Source organism: Pinus tabuliformis, chromosome 7, assembly GCF_031772625.1.
Source record: "Pinus tabuliformis cultivar Carrire ecotype Pingquan chromosome 7, CPIR1, whole genome shotgun sequence".
In the NCBI taxonomy this organism is placed as follows: Eukaryota; Viridiplantae; Streptophyta; class Pinopsida; order Pinales; family Pinaceae; genus Pinus; species Pinus tabuliformis.
The window spans coordinates 1,000,853,968-1,000,867,706 of record NC_142293.1 but is presented as its reverse complement, the minus strand read 5'-3'; positions in this window follow the sequence as shown (position 1 = coordinate 1,000,867,706).

The following is a 13,739-nucleotide window of genomic DNA, read 5'->3' as shown; positions in this document are numbered from 1 at the left end:
ACTGCACTTGCATATGGAACACGGGACATGTCCTCTTCCTCTTCTTGTGTCTTGGGACACTGTTCAACAGATAACCTCACACCTATAGGAATAGGAACCTTCATCAGTTTACTATCCTGAATATTAAACCTTTGTAGTATTGTCTTGATATACTTCCTTTGGTTTAACCAGAGCTTCCTCTTTGCCTGATCTCTTTTAATTTCCATGCCCAAAATATAGTTTGTAGCACCAATATCTTTCATGTTGAATTTGGAGGACAATTGGATCTTCAAATCCTGGATAATTTCTTTGTCATTTCCAACCAGCAACATATCATCCACATACAAGACCAGATAAATAACACGATCACCAATTAATTTAAAAATACACACAGTGATCTGCTTTGCTTTTGGTGAAGCCAAGTCCCCATATAAATGTATCAAATTTCTGATACCACATCCTTGGTGACTGTTTTAACCCATACAGAGACTTCTTTAACTTTCATACCAGTTTTTTCTTACCCTTCACTGCAAAGCCTTCAGGTTGCTTCATGTAGATTTCCTCTTCCAGATCCCCGTGAAGAAATGTTGTCTTTACATCCATCTTTTCTACCTCAAAATCAAAAGCAGCAACAACAGATAAAAGTAATCTGATAGAAGTTACCTTGGCAACAGGAGAAAAAATATCACCAAAATCAATTATCGGCACCTGGGAATAACCTTTTGCTACCAACTGAGCTTTTTATTTCCCCACCTTTCCTTCTGCATTTGTCTTCTTCTTGAACACCCATTCCCTACCAATGGGTTTCCTTTCCTTCCAGCCGACAACTCCACTAGATCCCAAGCCTTATTTTTGTGCAAAGATGCCATTTCATCAACCATGGCCTCTTTCTAGAGTTTTCCATCCTCTGAATCTATTGCTTCCTTCACAGTTCTGGGATCATCATCGATAATAGATAAAGAAAAATTTGAACATAAATCAGATGGACTATACCTTTTTGGCTTCCTTCTTTCTCAAACTGATCTTCTCACACCCGGAGTTTGTGGCTCTTCATCTTTTAATTCATCCTCTGCTGTAGAGTCTGATTCTTCCTCCTTAGCCTCAAACTCTATCTTCTCTGGTTCCTTTGGTTGGACTTCATGTTTAATAACATCTTTTACCTCTCTGAACACCACATCTCAACTGTACACAACCTTCCATGTGACTGGGCTACAAAGCTTATACCCCTTTAAACCATCCTTATACCCAATAAAGATGCACTTTTTAGATTTACTATCCAACTTGGTTCATTTCTCCTTTAGAACATGTACATATGCATCGCATCCAAATACCCTTAGATGTGAAAGAGAGGGTTTCTTACCAATCCATACCTCTTATGGAGTCTTATCCTCCAACGTTAATGAAGGTGACCTGTTGACCAGGTAACATGCAGTATCCACCACCTCTCCCCATAATTCATATCCTAACTCGGCACCACTGAGCATGCTTCTTGCCCTTTCCATCAACATCTTATTAATTCTTTCTGCAACTCCATTTTGCTGAGGTGTATGTGGAGTAGACGTTTGTCGTGCTATACCACACTTCTTACAAAATTCTTCAAATTCCTTGCTGCAAAACTCTCCACCATTATCTGTCCTTAGCACCTTTTTCTGCTTCTCTGTCTGATTTTTCATGAGAGCCTTAAATTCTTTAAACCTGTCAAAGGCTTCAGATTTCTTCTTAAGTAAATATATCCATGTATTCCTTGAGAATTCATCTATAAATGATACATAATACACAGACTTACCCAGTGATGGAACCTTCATAGGTCCAAACACATCACTGTGCACAAGTTCTAATATCTGTTTTGCCCTCTTACTACCAGAGGGGAAACTCACTCGATTCTGCTTCCCATATACACAATTTTCACAGAAATCAAAATCCAGAGAGATATTACTCATACCTTCTACCATACCTTTTCCATGAAGTATTTGAAGGCCCTTCTCTCCAATATGTCCAAGTCTTTGATGCCACAACATGGTCTTTTCTCCAGAGGCCACTATATTTTATGCTGAACCATAGAACTGTTGCACCCATCAATAACAATGCTACCCTGTAGCTTGTACAGAGTTCTAATTCGAACTCCCCGCATCAATACCAGTGCTTCCCGAACCATTTTGTAGGTATCCTTCTCGAACATTGTTTTTACACCTGCATCATCCAACTTGCTTACAAAAATCAAATTTCTGGCTAGTGCAGGAATATGTAGAACACCCGGAAGTGTTCTAACCCTTCCAACTTTCAACTTCAACTTTACCTTTCCACGACCAACGATTCTAGCCTTCCTGTCATCCCCAAGAAGACATCACCACCATCATATTTCTCATACTCACAGAACCACTCTCTATGGGGAGTGAAGTGAAAGGATGCACCTGAGTCAATCAACCATGCCTCATGATCTACATGTGTAATTGAAGAAGTCAAGTACACATTCCCACCTTCATCTGAGGTGGTTTTCGCATCTACAGAAGGAGCATCATTAGATCCCTTTCCTTTATCAGGAGCTTTAGATTTACAGTCCCTTTTGTAGTGCCCTTCCTTTTCGCATTTCCAGCACACCACCTTTACAGGTTTTCCTGGAGACTTAGATCTCCCTCTAGATTTAGATCTCCCACTCGATGAATTATTTTTGTTTCTGTTCTAGGACTGTCCTTGTATAGACAAAGCATCACCATTCTAGCTCTCCATATTTTTCTGTCTCATCTCCTCCGTCAGCAAGGATGAGACTATTTCATCAAACTGCAAGGCAGTTGCATTGCTACCTATTGCAATAACTAGAGTATCCCATGAATCTGGTAGAGAACAAAACAAACTGATACACTTATCTTCATCTAAAATTTTAATATCAACAGATGCTAACTGACTTAGCACATTATTAAATGCATTCAGGTGCTCTGTCACTGAGTCTCCATCTTTCATCCTCATGTTATACAAATTTTTCCGGAGGAACAATTTATTCACCAGAGACTTAGATTGGTACAAATTCCCTAAGTTGTCCCACAAAGCCTTCGCCGCAGCTTCCCCTGATAAATTCATCAATACTGAATCTGAGACACACAATCATATTGTGCTCTTTGCCTTTCGATCCAACTTCTTCCATTCTTCATCGGACACTCCCGTTGGTTTAATACTCGGATCTACCCCGATCCACTGATCTTTATCCACCAACAGATCCTCCACCTTGAGTTTCCACAACTCAAAACTATAACCATTAAATTTCTCGATCTCTATCTTTCCACTGCTCGCCATCTTCTTTCACCACCAGAATCGATCTCGCAGATCTCCCACGGAATAGGGTCTACCGTAGGCCTGAGCGAAACCCCTCAGCAACAAAGGCGTCCCCTTGAAGCCAAAACTGCTCCGATACCAAATGTAGGTTTTAACCCCGTACAGAAATTACCTGCATACGAATTCTAAAACACAAAAAATAAACAATGCGAGAGAATAACACATAAAACACATGTAAACAGAGATTTTCCCCTGGATCCCCAAACTGAGACTACCAGCTTGATTTTTCATTATGTTCCTTTCAATTTTACAATACATATTTATACATGCCGAATCATCCAATACCATGGACCGGAAACCATCGCGTCCAAAACCATGGACTGAAAAACCATTGCGTCCAAAAAACATGTGCGAAAATCATGCACAAAACCATAGGTGGGTCCGCCCAACCTAACATAGGGTCCAAAACCAAAATTTTCTAGGGCGCTGCCCTGGACCCCATAAAGTGGGGTTATGGGTACCCCTCAAACCCCCTGTGACCTCCCCCACTCTGAACCCCGGTTAACTATGTGGGATATTGATGGAAAGAATATAACACAACCCAACATTTGAAGCCCGAGGAGAAGGCCATAAGGCTTCTTTGATCAGCGACAACTTTTATTTTGCCTTTGCAGTCATGTCATGTCAAATAGTCAGTCAATTTTTAGTTTCAGTTTAGTTTTATGCATTTTGACTCCATTGCCCAATGAATAAGGCTACCTTGCCTACGGTGTTCTTGAAACCTCCAAGGCGCTGCCATCCCCAATTGGAGCCAATGTTAGTGTCAATAATTTCTTCCTATCACAAGTGATCAAATATTCTTTTACCAAGTTTGTTAGGGCCTCAAGGTCAACTTTTATCATGTCACTAGGTTTTCAGAGTAAAATTTGGTCATTGGTAAGTTTGTCTAGACATGTCTCTATTCTTTTAAAAAATCTCACATGCTGGTTGCTTACATCACTCAAATGAGTGTATCATAATAAAGAGAATGTCTTCATCATATCAGTCATCATCATCACCATTTCATTCAGACTAATGTCTTCATTAGGTCATTAGGGTTTCATGGTCCATCTTCATTTCATGCATAAAATCCGACATAGGATGAGTTGTGATAAGCAACTCTTTTCAATAAATTTTTATGAGGTTTCATAAGTGCTTCATGGTTACAATCTCAAGGTTCCAAAAGGAAGAAGTTTCACTGTTCAAAAAGGTAAGAGAAATTCAGATTTCAAGTCTCCAAAGTGGCCAAGTTTAAAAGGGTGAAATTCATGTTTTGAAAAGGTATGTGGGGCCCATTTTCACTCAAAAGAAGATCATACTATGCTTATAAAAGCCCAAAATGTCCCAAAAATATTTCATTTGCACCCTCACCTCCTTTTTTCATTGAGCTCTATCCTCCTTTGGTGAAAAAACACGAGTTTTCTAGCTAAAATTGGCAAAAATCTCCTGGTGCGACGCTTCTATGAACTACACTGCGCTTTTGGAGGTGGCATTGTGCTTCTGTGAACTGCGCTTTGGCACTAAGCTTCTGCCAATGGTGTTGCGCTTCGGACAGAGTGGCCTGAAAATTGCCAAAACTCACCCAAACTTCAAATTTAGGCTTCATTCCGATTCTTTTTTCTTCTAAGATGTTTAACAAGTAAGTACCATCATCTTACTCACTTTTTCCTTTGGCAAAGCAAGTGCAAATTGTGAGTTTTGTTCATCTAGGGTTTATGTGAAATTCTATGCTTCAAAGCTAGTGCAAATGATGGGTTTTGTTAGATATGACATTTCAAACTTAAAAATTTTCCATCTCATATGTCTGTATATATATATCACCATCTCATCCACTAATCAACTCATTTACTTTCAATTTACCTCACCTTTTCACAAACCCTAGCTCATACCTATCATTTTGGACAATTTTCCTAGCAAGACTAGTTTTTAAATTCTTTGACTCATCTCTCTCTCTCATTTCACTCCTTTCAAAATTCATAAGTTTTCTACAACCTCTATCCATCTCCCAAAATTCCCTTATCATCATCTCCCTTCCCTAACTCCCTCATTTCATTATTTCACTCATTCCTCACTATTTTTCCATTTTCCTGTTATCTAGGGTTTTTATCAAAATGGAGGGAGATTCTTCACCATCAGAAAAGAGAAAACATCATAAAGGAGGGAGGATCTTGAGGTATGAGCCTACAAACTGAAATGAAATCAACTCCTCACCATTCATTAAACATTTCTTTGAAGATGATAGCTACCTAGGGTTTTGTCAAAGGGTGGGTGAAGTAGGTTTCCATGAGTAGCTTACTGATTGGATTACCCCCAACCTGAAAGGGGAAAAGGCCATCATAACATGGATTGAATTTACATTCTCAGTAGCTGCCATCTCTCTTGCCACATGAATACCTAATCATGGGGAGTATTGGTTCAAAAGCATGAGCTTAGACCTTGAACAATATCAACCTTTCTTAAAATCACCCTACAAAGAGGCTCATTCACACATCATCCCATTGAGGTAACTATTGGAAAAGTATGTGCCATTGATTGTAGGAATTTACAAGGTAAGTTCCTCAGAAAGAACACCAAAGGGACACCGCTCACAACCAGATCACAAATCAATACACCAGTATTTTTGACGTGGTTAAAACCCTCAAAGAGGGAAACAGTCCACGGCCTGCACCAACGTGGCTACTACAGGCAATTTATTAATCAAAGAATGAAAATTTACATAAGCTTCTCTCATGCACGGATTCCCGAACAATGACCCTCCATGCGCTTTAAATAGAACTCATGGACCAATCGGGTGTCAAGCCACGGATCAAGTGTCGGTAATACCGAGGAGAGAGTGAACCGTCGGATCACTACATATCGCGACCGTCAGATTGTAAGTTACAAAATGTACAACGGTAAAGAAACACACTTTACCTAACTCTATACCTAACTCTACACTAGACCAAGTTGAACTTAACTATATCCTATGTGTCGGAATATCCTAACATCCCCCCTTAAGAACAACTTGGGATAGGATTGAAGGATTTACAAATATGACACAATAGGAGAAGGAAGGAGGCACTAGAGCCTATCCCCCCTTAGTGAGAACTTCCTGAACTCAAAGCATATATCGAAGTTTAGTGAACTTCGCCTCTGTGAGAGCCTTTGTGAAGATGTCTACAACCTGATCATCTGTTGAACAATATTGCACTTCAAGAACATGGTCATGAATGAGCTTTCTGATGAAGTGCATGTGTAGTTCAATGTGTTTTCTGCGCTGATGCTGGACTGGATCTTTGCACAGCTGAATGGCACTTTGATTATCACACCAAAGTGTGGTTGGATGCTGCTGCTCAAAGCCAAACTCTGATAGGATCTGACGAAGCCACAAGGCTTCCTTACTGGCTTCTACGGCACCACGATACTCTGCTTCTGCTGACGAAAGAGAAATGGCAGCCTGTTTCTTACAAGCCCATGTAATAGGTCCTGAACCAAGAGTGAAGACATAACCGGCAGTAGACTTCCGATCATCAGAGTCACCAGCCCAATCAGAATCAGTGAAACCAACTAATAGAGGAGCTGCTTTGGCACTGTAATGAATCCCAAACTGTACTGTACCTCGAACATAACGAAGTATTCTTTTAGCTGCTTTCCAATGACTTTCACGGGGGTTTTGCATAAAACGAGCAACAAGGCCAACAACAAAGGAAAGTTCAGGACGAGTATGGGTTAAATACAAGAGTTTTCCTACAAGTTGACGGTATAAGGTAGCATCAACTTCAGGAGAAGTACAAGAGACTGAAAGTTTGACTCCAAACTGAAAGGGAGAAGGGGCTGGCTTACAGTCTTCCATGTGAAAATGACGAAGAATATCACAAGCATACTTGGACTGGGAAAGGGAAATACCCTCCTTGGATTGCAAGACTTGAAGACCGAGAAAATAGTGTAAGTGTCCTAAGTCTGTCATTTCAAATTTCTTTTTAAGTCTGGACTTCACATGGTTTATAAGGTTGGGAACACTACCAGTAAGAATAAGATCATCAACATAAAGAACAAGGATGATAAGAGAGTTGCCCACTTTCTTGGTGTAGACAGTATTGTCAGAATAACACCTAGAAAAGCCAGATTCTAAAAGAAAGCTATCCATTTTGGCATACCAAGCCTGAGGAGCTTTCTTGAGACCATAAATAAATTTCTTAAGTCGACATACAAGGCTGGAGTCTGTTTGGATGAAGCCAATGGGTTGTTCCATATAGATTTCTTCATGTAAGTCCCCATTCAAGAAGGCAGATTTAACATCCATCTAATGGACTTCCCATTTTAAAGAGGCAACAAGGGAAAGAACAAGGCGGATAGAGTTCATTTTGGAAACAGGGGAGAAGGTTTCAGTGTAGTCAATGCCTTCAACCTGTGAAAAGCCCTTAGCAACAAGACGAGCTTTATGTTTATCAACGTTCCCATCTGGTCCATACTTGGTTCTGTAAACCCATTTACATCTAACAAGTTTGCGTTCCTTTGGTAGAGGAACAAGATCCCATGTATCATTTGTCAACAATGAATGATATTCTTCATTCATAGCTGCTTCCCAATGTGGATGGCCTGAAGCTTCTGCAAAAGTGTCAGGATCATGATTTACTGGAGCTTGAGCCAGTAAAGAAGAGGCTCTTTCAAACTGAGAACGTGTACGTCGCTGATCTGTAGGATCACCGGCAAGATCACCTGCTGCATCCCGAGTAGCACGGACCCATCTTGGAAGTTGAGGATCCTGAGAAGGTGGGGGAGGATTGTCATCCTCACTTTCATCATCTGAAGAAGAAATGTTTTCAAAAGTAGAAGAGATAGGAAGAGGTGGCACATCCGCCGGACTAGGCTCGCAGGCCGATTTATTTTCATCAAATTTTACATCTCTTCTAATGATAACATTTTTGGACTTAAATGGAATAAGTCTATAACCTTTTACATCTTCAGAATATCCAACAAAAGTACATTTCTCACTCTTAGGTTCTAAAGCTTTATGCTTTTCATCTGGAATATGGGCCCATGCTTCACTTCCAAAAACACGAAAGTGACTTACATCTGGTTTAATGGAACTCCAAGCTTCTTATGGAGTGAGATTCTTTAGAACCTTAGTAGGAGTGCGATTTATTATATAATTTGCACAATTAATTGCTTCGGCCCAAAAACTAAGACTGAGTCCTTTAGATTGCAGCATACAATTAGCCATTTCCTTTAAGGTGCGATTTTTCCTTTCAGCTACACCATTTTGTTGTGGAGTGTATGGAACAGTATGTTGCATTTGAATTCCATTTTCCGTGCAAAAGTTGATGAATGTGTTTTTAACATATTCTCCACCATTATCAGTTCTTAGCTTAAGAATTTTATGTCCAGATTGTTTTTCAACAAAGGCTTTGAAGGCCAAAAATGTGTTAAATACTTCGCTCTTGAGTTTTAAGAAGTATACCCAAGTGCGTCTGGAGAAATCATCAATGAAAGTTAAGAAATACTTGCAGCCAGAGAATGAAGCAACAGGAAGTGGACCACATAAATCACTGTGCACAAGTTGTAAAGGGGCTGAGGTGTGCCAAGAGGCACGTTTTTCAAAACTGTCCCGATGATGTTTTCCGAGTACACATCCGGAACAAACACCATCTCTGCAAGATACCATAGGAAGACCTGTCACCATATTTTCTTTACATAGATGCTGAAGGGAGCGATAGTTTAAGTGACCAAATCGCTCATGCCAAAGTTTGCTCACTTCATCATTATGAGCAACAAATACTGAGGGAAGATTTGATGACCCAAAGTTGTGAAACTTATACAACCTTGTGGAATCATCAGCAATACCAGTAGCTAGAATCTGTTTAGGATCTCTTAGATCCTTGATTACAACATCATGAGGTGAAAATTAAACAATTTTACCTTCACCTGAATGAGTTATCTGATATACAGATAGAAGGTTGCAGGATAAGGTTGGAACACATAATACATCATTAAACTGACCATTGTCTAGATGAACAGTTCCAGTCCCTACAACATTAAGAGATCTATCATCACCAACATATATATTTTTGGTGTTACAATCATTTAAAGAAGAAAACATGGCTTTGTTTTTGGCCATGTGATAAGAGGCTCCAGAATCAATGAGCCACTCATGAGAATGAGAAGAAGAAGATACATTTAATGCATAACCAGACTGAGATGGTTGACAACGACATGCAGAAAGTGCCATTCCTAAAGATGAAGTTGAAGTTGAAGTTGAAGAATGCTCCACATGGATGTTATGTTTCTTCATTGCAGCTTCCAAGGCTTCCATCTTCTTAAAGCATTTAGATTCTAAGTGGCCATCTCGATTACAAAAGTTACAATGTCTATCAGTCTTCTTCCATTTGTTTTTATTGGTCCTATCATTTTGCAGAAATGATCTTTCATTTTGAGGCTGAGTTTGCTTAGGACCCTTGTTTGGTTTAGGACCATTCTTTTTAGGATATGACTTCTTAGGATTCTTTGAATTTGGTTGCTGCTGGGCGGCTAACGCTTTCTTGGAAGAGTTTCCAAGATTAAGAAGACCAAGGTGTAAGAGTTTTTCTTGTTCTCTTATTAAAGAATCACAAAAAGAGTCAAAGGAAGGGGCCTTGTAGTCTTTTCCCTGACAAATGAAAGCTTCCCTTGTAGAATGGAAGGTGGAAACAAATACAGAGTAGGCTGGTCCCAACTTAGTAAGGATGGAATAAATAAGGTTACTATCTTCTTTCTTAACCTTAAAACCTTCCAAGAGATATCTAAGGGTCTTGAATTTGGACAAGAAATCTTCAATGCAAGAAAAATTGTTAGGATCCAATGTAAGAAACTCATTTTCAAGTTGATGGGCTCTAATTTCATTTTTAATCCCAAAAACTTTAGTGATTTGTTCCAATGCTTCATGAGGAGTCTCAAGTTCTGCAATATGGAATCTAAGATCAGGAGAAATAGACATCCCTATCAAACCACATGCTTGATCTTGTCTATTTTCCCATTTTGCAGCCTTGTCTTCATCTTTTGGTTTCTTCTCTTGATCTGTGGCTATTCTGTAGAGACCTTTACTTCTAAGTAAATCTTCCATGTAGGATATCCATTGGAAGTAGTTAGTGCTGTCAAGAATGACTTGGCATGGACTTTCCATTTTTTTTTTTAAAACTGAAGCTGAAGATGCTGAAAGTAAGTGTTCCAATGGATAGATCTCGAAAAATTAGGCGGTTTAAAAAAAAACAGCTCTGAAAAAGGCTTCCGGATGAAGAAGTTATGGCTTTTTGAAAAAAAAAATTGTTGAAGTTGCCGGCAAAGTGCGCGAATGTGCAGAAATGAAAAAATACGCCCCCACAAAATGGAGCCTTGAACCCAAGACCTCTACTCTCTTAAAATAGCTTTGAACCAATTGATCTATATATATATATAGAGAGAGAGAGAGAGAGAGAGAGAGAGTACTCTCTTAAAATAGCTTTGAACCAATTGATCTATACAAAGAAAGAGAGAGAGAGAGAGAGAGAGAGAGAGAGAGAGGGGGGGGGGGGGCTTTGTTTGCGTGCTTGCCTTGAGAAAGCTCTTTTTCCCTACAAAACACAAAACCCAACACAGACATGCAAAGAAAACGAACCTTATGGCTCGTAGTTAGCTTTAGCCAAAAAACTAGATATTTTAAAAAATGAACCTTGTAGCTCAAAGTTAGCTTTAGCCGAAAAACTAAATATTTTTCTCAATGTTTCTGATTTTCCGAGATCACACTAAGGTGCAGGGAAAAGAGCATACGCATGAGAAAAATCCTTCCTTCCTGTTTCTGATTTGCCCAGATCGCACAGAGTCGCAGGGCAAAGAGCATACGCAGAAATGAAAGGTATAGATCCGGTTAAAAAAAAGCTAAATAAACCGAAACCGAAATAAGCAGAGAGAAAATAACAGTAAACTGCAAATAAAGACTGTATACCTCTAGATCTTAAAAATGACGCAGCTAGGGCTACCGGAAACCTTTTCGCGTGAAACGAAAGGGGTTTCTCACTGGAACAGATGCTCCGAACACAACAGAGCAGTCCTCTCGGCCTGAAAGCAGTAAGAAACAGCAGATCTAGGAAACAACAGTCGGATGCAGTTCTACCGGCTTCATATTTGGATCACCAACGGACGCGGCCCTCAAATAGCTCTGATACCATGTAGGAATTTACAGGTAAGTTCCTCAGAAAAAACACCAAAGGGACACCGCTCACAACCAGATCACAGATCAATACACCAGTATTTTTGACGTGGTTAAAACCCTCAAAGAGGGAAACAGTCCACGGCCTGCGCCAACGTGGCTACTACAGGCAATTTATTAATCAAAGAATGAAAATTTACATAAGCTTCTCTCATGCACGGATTACCCGAACAATGACCCTCCATGCACTTTAAATAGAACTCATGGACCAATTGGGTGTCAAGCCACGGATCAAGTGTCGGTAATACCGAGGAGAGAGTGAACCGTCGGATCACTACATATCGTGACCGTCGGATTGTAAGTTACAAAATGTACAACGGTAAAGAAACACACTTTACCTAACTCTATACCTAACTCTACACTAGACCAAGTTGAACTTAACTATATCCTATGTGTCGGAATATCCTAACATTGATGAAGGTTGTAATGAAGTTTTTTCACCTGTGAGGGAAGATTTTTCAGATTGTATGGGTATCACATTAGGCTGCTAATGCATTTCACAGCTCTAAAACCTCTCAACATGTGTAATTATTTGTGCAGAAGCCTTATCAAAATGCTTGAGAAGGTACAAGTGAAAGGAAAAGAGAATCACCCTAGCCTTTTCCATCACAACTTAATAAAGATTGTAGTCCTCCATCTGTTGGCAGAAAGGAACATGGCATGGGATACCTTCATAGAAACAGCTTTGAGTGGCATGAAACTACTTAATCAAGTCATCACCAAGACACATCAAAACAATAGGTGGAGGTAGGATCATCAAGAAAGTTAGTGGAGGTTCCCAAGGCACCTAAACTTGAGGTGACCAGAATATATCACAGAGGAAAAAGGCTTTTGTTTACTTCTCAAGTTGAGAAAAGGGCGAAGCCTTTACATCAAAAAACATGAATCGCATGTACAAGATGAGGAGATCATTGAACATGATTTTGAATTAGTTGATTTGGAGGTAGTAGATGAACCCTAAAATTTGCAACAAATTATCAAAGAGAAGGATTCCCAAATCAAAGTGCTCATGCACAATATGGCAAGGGAAAGATTCATAATTTCCTTCCTTGAGCAAGAAAACCGTCAGTTTAAGGCCAAACAACTAATCATGGAGAAAGAGAAATCCAAGGTGTTGTAGCAGGGAGGAAAAGGTAAAGCAATGTTGGAGCCTGGTGAATATGATGAATAGGTAAAACAAGTTGGAAAGAAGAATCCAAGGAACATGGGACTCAAAAGGGAATTGAAGAAAGAAAAAGAACACAACTTGCTAGATGAAAACTTGGACATTGAAGACAAAATTTCCTTGGAGATCAATGAAGATAGAGAGTATTGGCTAAGTAAGGTCAATGGCCACCTAGAGCAACTTATTGACAAGGCCACCATGGAAAAACAACTATTGAGGTACATGGCCCACCACTACTAGACCAGAAACATGATTTGCAACATCAAGCTCAAGCAAATGAAAAACAAGCTAAAGAAAACCATAAAAGACAAAAATAAGAGGGATAAATTGGAGATGCTTGCTGAAGCATCCATGAGAGAATGAAACACCTCATTTTTCACTTCATGACCAATTTTGGGAGTTTTTTGAGCATTTTTGGTTTTTTTAGAATTTTGGTGCAAAATTCAGAAATTAGACTAGTCAGCGCTGCGATTTTTCCTCGGGGCTCCAAATGACAAGTGGCTTACATTTTAGAAATATGGTGGCCTCCTATAAAAACCCATTTCATCATATTTCTCAGATAGGGCTCAAATTTTGAGAAAAATGAGAAAAAGATGTCAAAAATAAACATTCTGCCCCTTTTTGACAGGCGTTGCGCTTTTGGAGATACCTTGGGAGAATCAATTTTTGAAGGCCTTCCCATGGGTCATTTTCCAAAATTAAAGATGTTTTGGAAACAACACCGGAAAGGCTAGTTTAAAATTCTTCCAGATTTTACTTTTGAATTTAGAAAGGCACCTAAAAGTGGCCTCAAAGTTGGCGCCGCGCTTCTGCAAATTTCTGAGTTTTTATCTAAAAATTTCACTGTGTAATTTCTTAGGTTTTTAGTGTGACTTGGTCAAAGTTAAAATCATGATGTAACTTCAGTAGTTAGAAGTTTATATGATGTAATAATAAATAAATATGCATTATGGGTTGTTTTTATGCTTAATTAGTCTTCATAAAGGAAGAAAAACTCAAATCAAAGTCTAAGAGAAGAGTTTGTTTTTGACCTTCTCACTCTCACTTGTTGGTTGAGAGAATCTTGGAAATAGTTCCACCACTTAGGGA